We start from the raw sequence: 9,982 nt of genomic DNA on the forward strand, positions 1-9,982 counted from the left end.
ACCTTTGCTGCGCTCCCACTATAGCAAGAACATCCTTCCTCGGATAAGGAGACCAAAACTGCACACAATATTCCAGTGTGGCCTCACCAATGCCCTGTATAATTGCAGCAATGAAGGCCAAAATACCATTTGCCTTTTTTACTGCCTGTTGCACCTGCATGCTTACCTTCAGCGATGGCGTACCCAGTTTTGTGTCATCTGTAAATTTGGAGATATTACATTTAGTTCCCTCATTTAAATCATTAATATATATTGTGAATAGCTGGGGTCCTAGCACCGATCCCTGCAGTACCCCACTAGTCACTGCCTGCCATTTGGAAAAAGACCCATTTGGAACACCCAGGTCTCGCTGCATATTCCCCTCTCTCAGTTTATAGCCATTCAGATAATAATCTGCCTTCCTGTTTTTGCTACCAAAGTGGACAACCTCACATTTATCCACATTATACTGCATCTGCCGTGCATTAGCCCACTCACTCAACTTGTCCAAATCACCCTGAAGCCTCTCTGCATCCCCCTCACAACTCACCCTCCCACCCAGTTTTGTGTCATCTGTAAATTTGGAGATATTACATTTAGTTCCCTCATTTAAATCATTCATATATATTGAGAATATCTGAGGTCCTAGCACCGATCCCTGCGGTACCCCACTAGTCACTGCCTGCCATTTGGAAAAAGACCCATTTATCCCTACTCTTTGTTTCCTGTCCGCCAACCAATTTTCTATCCATCGCAATACACTACCCCCAATCCCATACGCTTTAATTTTACATGCTAATCTCTTATGTGGGACTTTGTCGAAAGCCTTCTGAAAGTCCAAATAAACCACATCCACTGGCTCCCCCTCATCAACTCTACTAGTTACATTCTCGAAGAATTCTAGTAGATTTGTCAAGCAGGATTTCCCTTTCATAAATCCACGCTGAATCTGCCCGATTCTACCACTGTTCTCTAAGTGCTCTGCTATAAAATCTTTGATAATGCACTCTACAATTTTCCCCACTACCGACGTCAGGCTGACTGGTCTATAATTCCCTGCTTTCTCTCCACCTCCCTTTCTAAATAGTGGGGTTACATTAGCTACCCTCCAATCTATAGGAACTGTTCCAGGGTCTACAGAATCTTGGAAGAGGACCACCAATGCATCCACTATTTCTTGGGTCACTTCCTTAAGTACTCTGGGATGCATACCATCAGACCCTGGGGATGTATTGGCCTTCAATCCCATCAATTTCCCCAACATCATTTCTCTACTAATACTGATTTCCTTCAGTTCCTCTCTCTCACGAAGCCATGTGTTCCTCAACATTTCTGGTATGATATTTGTGTCCTCCTTTGTGAAGGCAGAACCAAAGTATGCATTTAGTTGGTCAACCATTTCTTTATTCCCCATAATAAATTCCCCTGTTTCTAACTGTTCCTACATTTGTCTTCACCAATCTTTTTCTCTTCACATACCTATAGAAACTTTTACAGTCAGTTTTTATGTTCCCCACAAGCTTGCTCTCGTACTCTATTTTCCCAATCAATCCCTTGGTCCCCCTTTGCTGAATTCTAAACTGCTCCCAATCCTCAGGTCTGTTGTTTTTCCTGGCAAATTTATATGCTTCTTCCTTGTATCTAATGCTATCTCTAATCTTCCTTGTATGCCATGGTTTGGCTACCTTTCCCGTTTTACTTTTGCGCCAGACAGGGATAAACAATTGTTGCAGTTCATCCATGGGCTCTTAAATGTTTGCCATTGCCTATCCACCCTCATCTCTTTAAGTTATGTTTCCAAATCCATCATGGCCAACTCACGCCTCACACTTTCGTAGTTTCCTTTACTAAGATTCAGGACCCTTGTCTCAGAATCAACTACATCACCCTCCATCTTGATGAAGAATTCTTTCATATTATGGTTGTTCGTCCCCAAGGGGTCTCGCACCACTAGATTGTCAATTATTCTTCTCTCATTACACAGTACCCAGTCTAGGATGGCCTGTTTTCTAGTTGGTTTCTCAACGTATTGGTCCAGAAAACCATCCCGTATACACTCCAAGAATTCCTCATCTACGGTATTGTGACCAATTTGATTTGCCCAAGCCATATGCAGATGAAAATCACCCATAATTACAGATGTTCCTTTATCGCATGCATCTCTGATTTCCTGTTAATGCCATTCCCAACATAACCACTACAGTTTGGGGGACTATATACAACCCCCACTAATCTTTTTTGCCCCTTCATGTTTCTCAGCCATACAGATTCCACATTGTCAGAGCTAATATCTTTCCTCACTATTGCGTTTATTTCCTCTTTAACCAGCAATGCAACTCCACCGCCTTTTGCTTTTTGCCTGTACTTCCTCAATACAGAATATCCCTGGATGTTCATTTCCCATCCCTGGCCACCTTGCAGCCATGTCTCCGTAAACCTGACTATATCATACCCGTTTACATCCCTATAGCTAAGGGAAAAAGTTTCTTCCTATCTAACCTATCAATGCCCCTCATAATTTTGTATACCTCAATCATGTGCCCCCTCAGCCTTCTCTGCTCTAAGGAAAACAACCCTAGCCTTTTCAGTCTCTCTTCATAGCTGAAATGCTCCAGCCCAGGCAACATCCTCATAAATCTCCTCTGCACCCTCTCCAGTGCAATCACATCCTTCCTATAGTGTGGTGCCCAGAACTGTACACAGTACTCCAGCTGTGGCCTAACTAGCATTTTATACAGCTCCATCATAAACTCCCTGCTCTTATATTCTATGACTCAGCTAATAAAGGCAAGTATCCGATATGCCTTCCTAACCACCTTATCTACCTGTGCTGCTGCCTTCCGTGATCTATGGACAAGTACACCAAGGTCCCTCTGACCTTCTGCACTTTGTAGGGTTCTACCATCCATTGTATATTCCATTGCCTTGTTCGTCCTCCCAAAATGCATCACCTCACACTTATCAGGATTAAATTCCATTTGCCACAGCTCCACTCATCTTACCAGTCCATCTATATTGTCCTGTAATCTAAGGCTTTCCTCTTCACTATTTACGACACCACCAATTTTCGTATCATCTGTGAACTTACTGATCATACCTCCTATATTCACGTCTAAATCATTAATGTACACTACAAACTGCAAAGGCTCCAGCACCGATCCCTGTGGGACACCACTGGTCACAGGCTTCCACTCGCAAAAACAACCCTTGACCATTATTATAAAAGCAAAATACTGCGGATGCTGGAAATCTGAAACAAAAACAAGAAATGCTGGATTCACTCAGCAGGTCTGGCAGCATCTGTGGAAAGAGAAGCAGAGTTAACGTTTCGAGTCAGTGACCCTTCTTCGGGTTCCGAAGAAGGGTCACTGACCCGAAACGTTAACTCTGCTTCTCTTTCCACAGATGCTGCCAGACCTGCTGAGTGAATCCAGCATTTCTTGTTTTTGTGCCTTGACCATTATTCCCTGTTTCCTGCCACTAAGCCAATTTTGGATCCAATTTGCCAAATTGCCCTGGATCCCATGGGTTCTTACCCTCTTAACCAATTTCCCATGCGGGACCTTATCAATAGCCTTACTGAAGTCCATGTTGACGACATCAACTGCTTTGCCCTCATCGACACATCTCGTCATCTCCTCGAAAAATTCAATTAAGTTAGTTAGACACGATCTCCCCCTGACAAAGTCGTGCTGACTATCCCTGATTAATCCCTGCCTCTCCAAGTGGAGATTAATCCTGTCCCTCAGAATTTGTTGCAATAGTTTCCCAACTGTTTGGCCACAGTTGGAGTATTGCATACAGTTCTGGTCGCCACATTACAGGAAGGACATAGTTGCTCTGGAGAGCGTGCACAGGAGATTTACAAGAATGTTGTCAGGGCTTGAAAGTTGCAGCTATGAGGAAAGATTGGATAGGCTTGGGTTGTTTTCCTTAGAACAGAGGAGGCCGAGGGAGTGACTTAATTGAGGTGTACGTTCGCCAGAGCTGGCGGGCAGCCATAAAGACAGGTCTAAAATGTGGCGAGTCGAAGAGACTTAGTAGTTGGCAGGAATAAAGACAGAGGTGCAAGGGGAGAGCCAACTGTGTAACAGCCCCGACAAACAAATTTCTCTGCAGCACCTGTGGAAGAGCCTGTCACTCTAGAATTGGCCTTTATAGCCACTCCAGGCGCTGCTTCACAAACCACTGACCACCTCCAGGCGCTTATCCATTGTCTCTCGAGATAAGGAGGCCAAAAGAAGAAGATAAAATTATGAGGGGCCTAGATAGAGTAGACAGGAAGGACCCATTTTCCCTCGCAGAGAGGTCAATTACCGGGGGCACAGATTTAAGTGATTGGTAGAATGTTTAGAGGGGACATGAGGAGAAGCTTTTTCACCCAGAGGGTGTTAGGTATCTGAAATTCACTGCCAGGAATGGTGGTGGTGACAGAAACCCTCAATTCTTTTAAAAGGTACCTGGACATGCACCTGAAGTGCTGTAACCAGCAAGGCTGTGGACCAGGTGCTGGAAGGTGGAATTAGATTGGGAGGCTAGTTTTCTCGGCCGGCACGGACATGACAGGCTGAATGGCCTCCTTCCGTGTTGTAATTTTTCTATGGTTGGATGCTGTGCCCCTTTAAGTCCAATTTATGGCTCCATTCCAGTTTTCTGAGGCCTCCATCAGACTTTCTTGAAACAAGAGTCTGACAACCATGAGTCCTTATCGAATTCTTCTCACAGGTACCACAAAGCTGCCCAGCTGTTTACACATCCTTTGATGGTGTATCTCACCTGCCATCAATTAGGTTATACTGTCCATCAATTAAACTCCATCTTCTGACTCCACACCATAGTGAACCACTCCATGTGCAAGGTTATCCATTGTCCTGGCTTGTCGTTCGAGGATCACCAAATATCGTGACAACTGACTTCTGTTTGAACAATGGGAAACTACTGTTATTTTTAAGAAGAGAAAAACAGTATTTTAGACAAAACAACAGCTGCAAACATAGCCTGTTTTGACCAGCATGAAAACAAAAGGAAAAAGTTCTTGGGAAAAACAAGTTCACCATTAATAATATTACTACTGATTGCCATTGATTACATAATTGATTAATTACTTGACTTAATCAGAGCAAGGAAAATTTTCCTCCACACAAGATCAGGTTGTTCAACCTTGCCCATTTAAGAGCAAAGACCAAAGTACGGAAAGTCCTCATCACGGAACTCCTCTTTGCTGACGATGCTGCATTAACATCCCACACAGAAAAGTGTCTGCAGAGACTCATCGACAGGATTACGGCTGCCTGCAACAAATTTGGCCAAACCATCAGTCTCAAGAAAACGAATATCATGGGACAGGACGTCAGAAATGCTCCATCCATCAATATCAGCGACCATGCTCTGAAAGTGGTTCAAGAGTTCACCTACCTAGGCTCAACTATCATTAGTAACCTGTCTCTCGATGCAGAAATCAACAAGCGCATGGGAAAGGCGTCCGCTGCTATGTCCAGACTGGCCAAGAGGGTGTGGGAAAATAGCGCACAGACACGGAACACAAACGTCCGAGTGTTTCAAGCCTGTGTCCTCAGTACCTTGCTCTACAGCAGTGAGGTCTGGACAACATATGTCAGCCAAGAGCGACGTCTCAACTCATTCCATCTTCGCTGCCTCCGGAGAATCCTTGGCATCAGGTGGCAGAACCGTATCTCCAACGCAGAAGTCCTCGAGGCGGCCAACATCCCCAGCATATACACCCTACTGAGCCAGCAGCACTTGAGATGGCTTGGCCATGTGAGCCGCATGGAAGATGGCAGGATCCCCAAGGACGCATTGTACAGCGAGCTCGTCACTTGTATCAGACCCACCAGCTGTCAATGTCTCCGCTTTAAAGACGTCTGCAAACGTGACATGAAGTCCTGTGACATTGACCACAAGTCGTGGGAGTCAGTTGCCAGTGATCGCCAGAGCTGGCGAACAGCCATAAAGGTGGAGCTAAAGAGTGGCGAGTCGAACAGACTTAGCAGTTGGCAGGAAAAAAAGACAGAAGTACAAGGAGAGAGCCAACTGTGTAACAGCCCCAACAACCAATTTTATCTGCAGCGCCTGTGGAAAAGTCTGTCACTCTAGAATTGGCCTTTATAGCCACTCCAGGCACTGTTCCACAAACCACTAACCATCTCTTGGAGCTTACCTATTGTCTCTCAAGACAAGGAGGCCAAAGAAGAAGAAAGAAGAAGAACCAGAGCACAATCACACTTAGTTTTAAATCAATGTCTACAAAATAACCTTTAAAAATTCAATGCAGGTTTAATACAGGTTTTTTTTTAATCAAAAGCAAAGCAAAAACAAAATGCAAAAATTTAAAAGTACAAAAATTAGTGGCTGCAGGCCTCAGGCCTACACAGGAAAGTATCCATTTTGGGTTTTTTCATAAGTTCATTTTATAGTTCATAAGTTCATATTGAGTGAGCGTGACACCTGACAACCTTTGATTCCAATTTGTCTGGGTTAGATCCATTCTTACCCCCATTGAATTTGGCTTTCCCCCAGTTAATTATTCTTACTCTGGATTGTTCCTTGTCCTTTTCCAAAGCCAACGTACACCTCCTGATACAATGATCACTGTCCCCTAAATGTTCCTCTACTGACACTTGATCCACTCATTCCCAAGAACCAGGTCTAGGAATGCCTCCTTTCTCATTGGACTGGAAACATACTGCTGTAGAAAATTCTCCTGAACACACTCTAGGGACTCTTACCCCTCTCTGCCCTTTACACTACTACTATCCCAGTTTATATTCGGAAAATTCAAGTCTCCCATTATAACTATTCTATAATTCCTGCGTAATATCCTTGCAAACTTTTTCCTCTACATCTTTCCCAATAGATGGTGGCCTATAGACTACACCTAGCAATGTAATGCACCACTCTGTTCCTTAGCTCGAGCTAAATAGATTCTGTCCTTAACCCCTCTGGGGCATCCTCTCTCTCCAGCACTGCAATGTTCTTCTTAATCAATATTGCTACCCCTCCCCCTTTCCTTCCTATCTTATCTAAGCACCTTGTATCCAGGGATATTTAATACCCAGTCCTGCCCTTCTTTGAGCCAGATCTCCATTATAGCTACAACACCATATTTCCACATGGTATCTGCAAACTCACCAATCTTATTTACCAAACTCCACATGTAAATCTAATTTTTTTTTTATTCATTCATGGGATGTGGGCTTCGCAGGCCAGGCCAGGCCAGCATTTATGCCCATCCCTAATTGCCCTTGCACTGAGTGGCTTGCTAGGCCATTTCAAGTGCAGGTAAGAGTCAACCATATTGCTGTGGATCTGGAGTCACCTGTAGGCCAGACCAGGTAAGGACAGCAGATTTCCTTCCCTAAAGGACATTAGTGAACCAGATGGGTTTTTACAACAATCGACAATGGTTTCATGGCCATCATTAGACGAGCTTTAAATTCCAGATTTAATTGAAATCAAATTCCACCTTCTGCTGTGGTGGGATTCGAACCTATGTCCCCAGAGCAATACCTGGGTCTCTGGGTTACTAGTCCAGTGACAATACCACTAAGCCACCAACTCCCCCAAATTTAGATTTTATTAGTGGTTAGCAGCGCAGCCTCACAGCTCCAGCGACCCGGGTTCAATTCTGGGTACTGCCTGTGTGGAGTTTGCAAGTTCTCCTTGTGTCTGCGTGGGTTTCCTCCGGGTGCTCCGGTTTCCTCCCACATGCCAAAGACTTGCAGGTTGATAGGTAAATTGGCCATTAGCAATTGCCCCTAGTGTAGGTAGGTGGTAGGGAAATATAGGGACAGGTGGGGATGAGGTAGGAATATGGAATTAGTGTAGGATTAGTATAAAATGGGTGGTTGATGGTCGGCACAGACTCGGTGGGCCGAAGGGCCTGTTTCAGTGCTGTATCTCTAAACTAAACTAAAATAAGTGTATAGGCCTTATTCTTACATTGTACAACAACGTGAATAAAGTAAATTGATAGTTAAAGAAAGGACTGAGTTTCCTCCTCTTTGTACTAAGCCATTAACTGTAGCTGTGGATTAAGCTGGAGGGTGGCTCTCTTGTAACCCGATATCCCATACACCCAGCCTCAGCCTGAATTAAGAGGACTTCAGTCCCACGTGACGGCCAGGATCAAGTGGGTGCAGGGAATAAAGAGGACAAGGGGGAGTTGACTCCGCGCCACGGTTTACAAACTGCGCCTGTGACTGTGCCCATACCCCCGCCATCCAGTACCCTGAGTTTTCCCCACAGCACCCTGACGTGGCCAGTACTCACCCCTCCCTTTAGGCCGGTCATGACCATCACTCCAATTTTCTGCTCAGAACAACCACGACCCAGCCCTCAGGCAACTGCAGCATCAACAACACCAAGTTCATATTCTGGACGCAAAAACATTCCCTCCCCTGCACCTTCAGGCACCTTAGATCCCACTCTGTGTCCTCCCCGGCTACCCTCCCCTACCCCTCCAGAGACCCCACACTGTGTCCTCTCTGCCTACCCTTCCCTGCCCCTCCAGAGACCCCACCCTGTGTCCTTCCCGCACCCGCACCCCCACCCCCATCTCTTCCCCGCCATCCCCACAAAGGAATTGCCCTTGCTGATTCCAAGCCTGGAGCCAAACATCCATTCCAATGTTGGCCTTCCTTGTGCCAAAGAGTTCAAGAAAGAAAACCACTGACCTCAGACACAACTTTGCAAAGTCGATTGGTGCACCCCATCAATGAACATGAACTTAACATGGCAGGTAGGAATTAATTTGAAATAATTGTAGGGAAATGAGTATTCGTGCTATACAAATAAATGGAAAGCTGGAACCCGCCACAATACGAGTGTAGCTGTCCTGCTATTTTCAGGATTCAATTTAATCCAACAAGGGTGATTCATCCGTGACGACAACAAACCACTATTGGTACAGGTATATAAGTATATATAAGTATAGCAGCTCTATTAAGTAGCTTATACCCAGTACAAAGAAGTAATACTTAACAAAGACAGTAGTCACAGTCTGTCCCTCAGAACCTCAGCGGTAGCCCTCCAAGTGACTTTGACGCGGTTACTCTTTTATTTGCTGTGTTCCGTGGACTGAAGATTCTCTTCTTTCTTCCTCTGGGTTTTTATGCTGCTTCTCATGTTCAAAGCTGTTCTTTTATACCCTTTGTCTTTTTTTTCATTCATTCATGGGAATGTGGGCATTGCTGGCTAGGCCAGCATTTATTGCCCATCCCTAATTGCCCTTGTACTGAGTGGCTTACTAGGCCATTTCAGAGGGCAGTTAAGAGTCAACCACATTGCTGTGGGTCTGGAGTCACATGGAGGCCAGACCAGGTAAGGACAGCAGATTTCCTTCCCTAATTTCCTTCTCCCTTCAGCTTACATGGCAGCTGACAATTACCTGGGCTATCTCACTCGTTCTATTTTACTCATCATTTTTTAAACCTTTTAACATTAAATTCTATGCTTAATCGCCTGTTATCAGTTTGTTCCCTCTTCTTGCAACTTAGTAATTCCTTATCTTGGAACTTCATACATACAGTTGTTACATGAGCTATCGCAATGTCTTTTATTCTATAGGAACAGGATTAGCCATTCAGCCCATCAAGCTCAGGGACACGGAAAGCCAAAAGCAAAAGATGTTTTTATTTGTAGTTAGTTCTTTTTTTGAAGTTTTATCCTCCGATATGCTTACATTTAAAATATTAAATCTTAATTGATAAGTAAATTGTATTCCTAGTTATATTTTCCTGTGCACAAAGTATGTTGTTAAAATTGGAATGTACTCTTTTAATAACTTCAGTCTTTGCATTTAAAATGATAAAAGTAAAGATCTTTAAACTGCATTTAATACCTGTGTAAAAAACATACTTTGCATTGGCCGGGAATCGAACCCGGGCCTCCCGCGTGGCAGGCGAGAATTCTACCACTGAACCACCAATGCATCTTGCTAATTCAGTTCTTCTGAATTATTACCCACATTTGGACCCGCCTCTTC

General features: G+C 44.3%; 1 non-coding gene across 1 annotated transcript; it reads right to left on the reverse strand.

Moving 5' to 3' along the window:
* Positions 1–9,857: 9,857 nt before the first annotated feature.
* Positions 9,858–9,928, reverse strand: trnag-gcc (transfer RNA glycine (anticodon GCC)). The gene has a single exon. It is a non-coding gene; the product is annotated as a tRNA-Gly (tRNA).
* Positions 9,929–9,982: the final 54 nt, after the last annotated feature.

The sequence above is a fragment of the Heterodontus francisci genome, chromosome 1 (assembly GCF_036365525.1).
Source record: "Heterodontus francisci isolate sHetFra1 chromosome 1, sHetFra1.hap1, whole genome shotgun sequence".
Lineage (NCBI taxonomy): Eukaryota > Metazoa > Chordata > Chondrichthyes > Heterodontiformes > Heterodontidae > Heterodontus > Heterodontus francisci.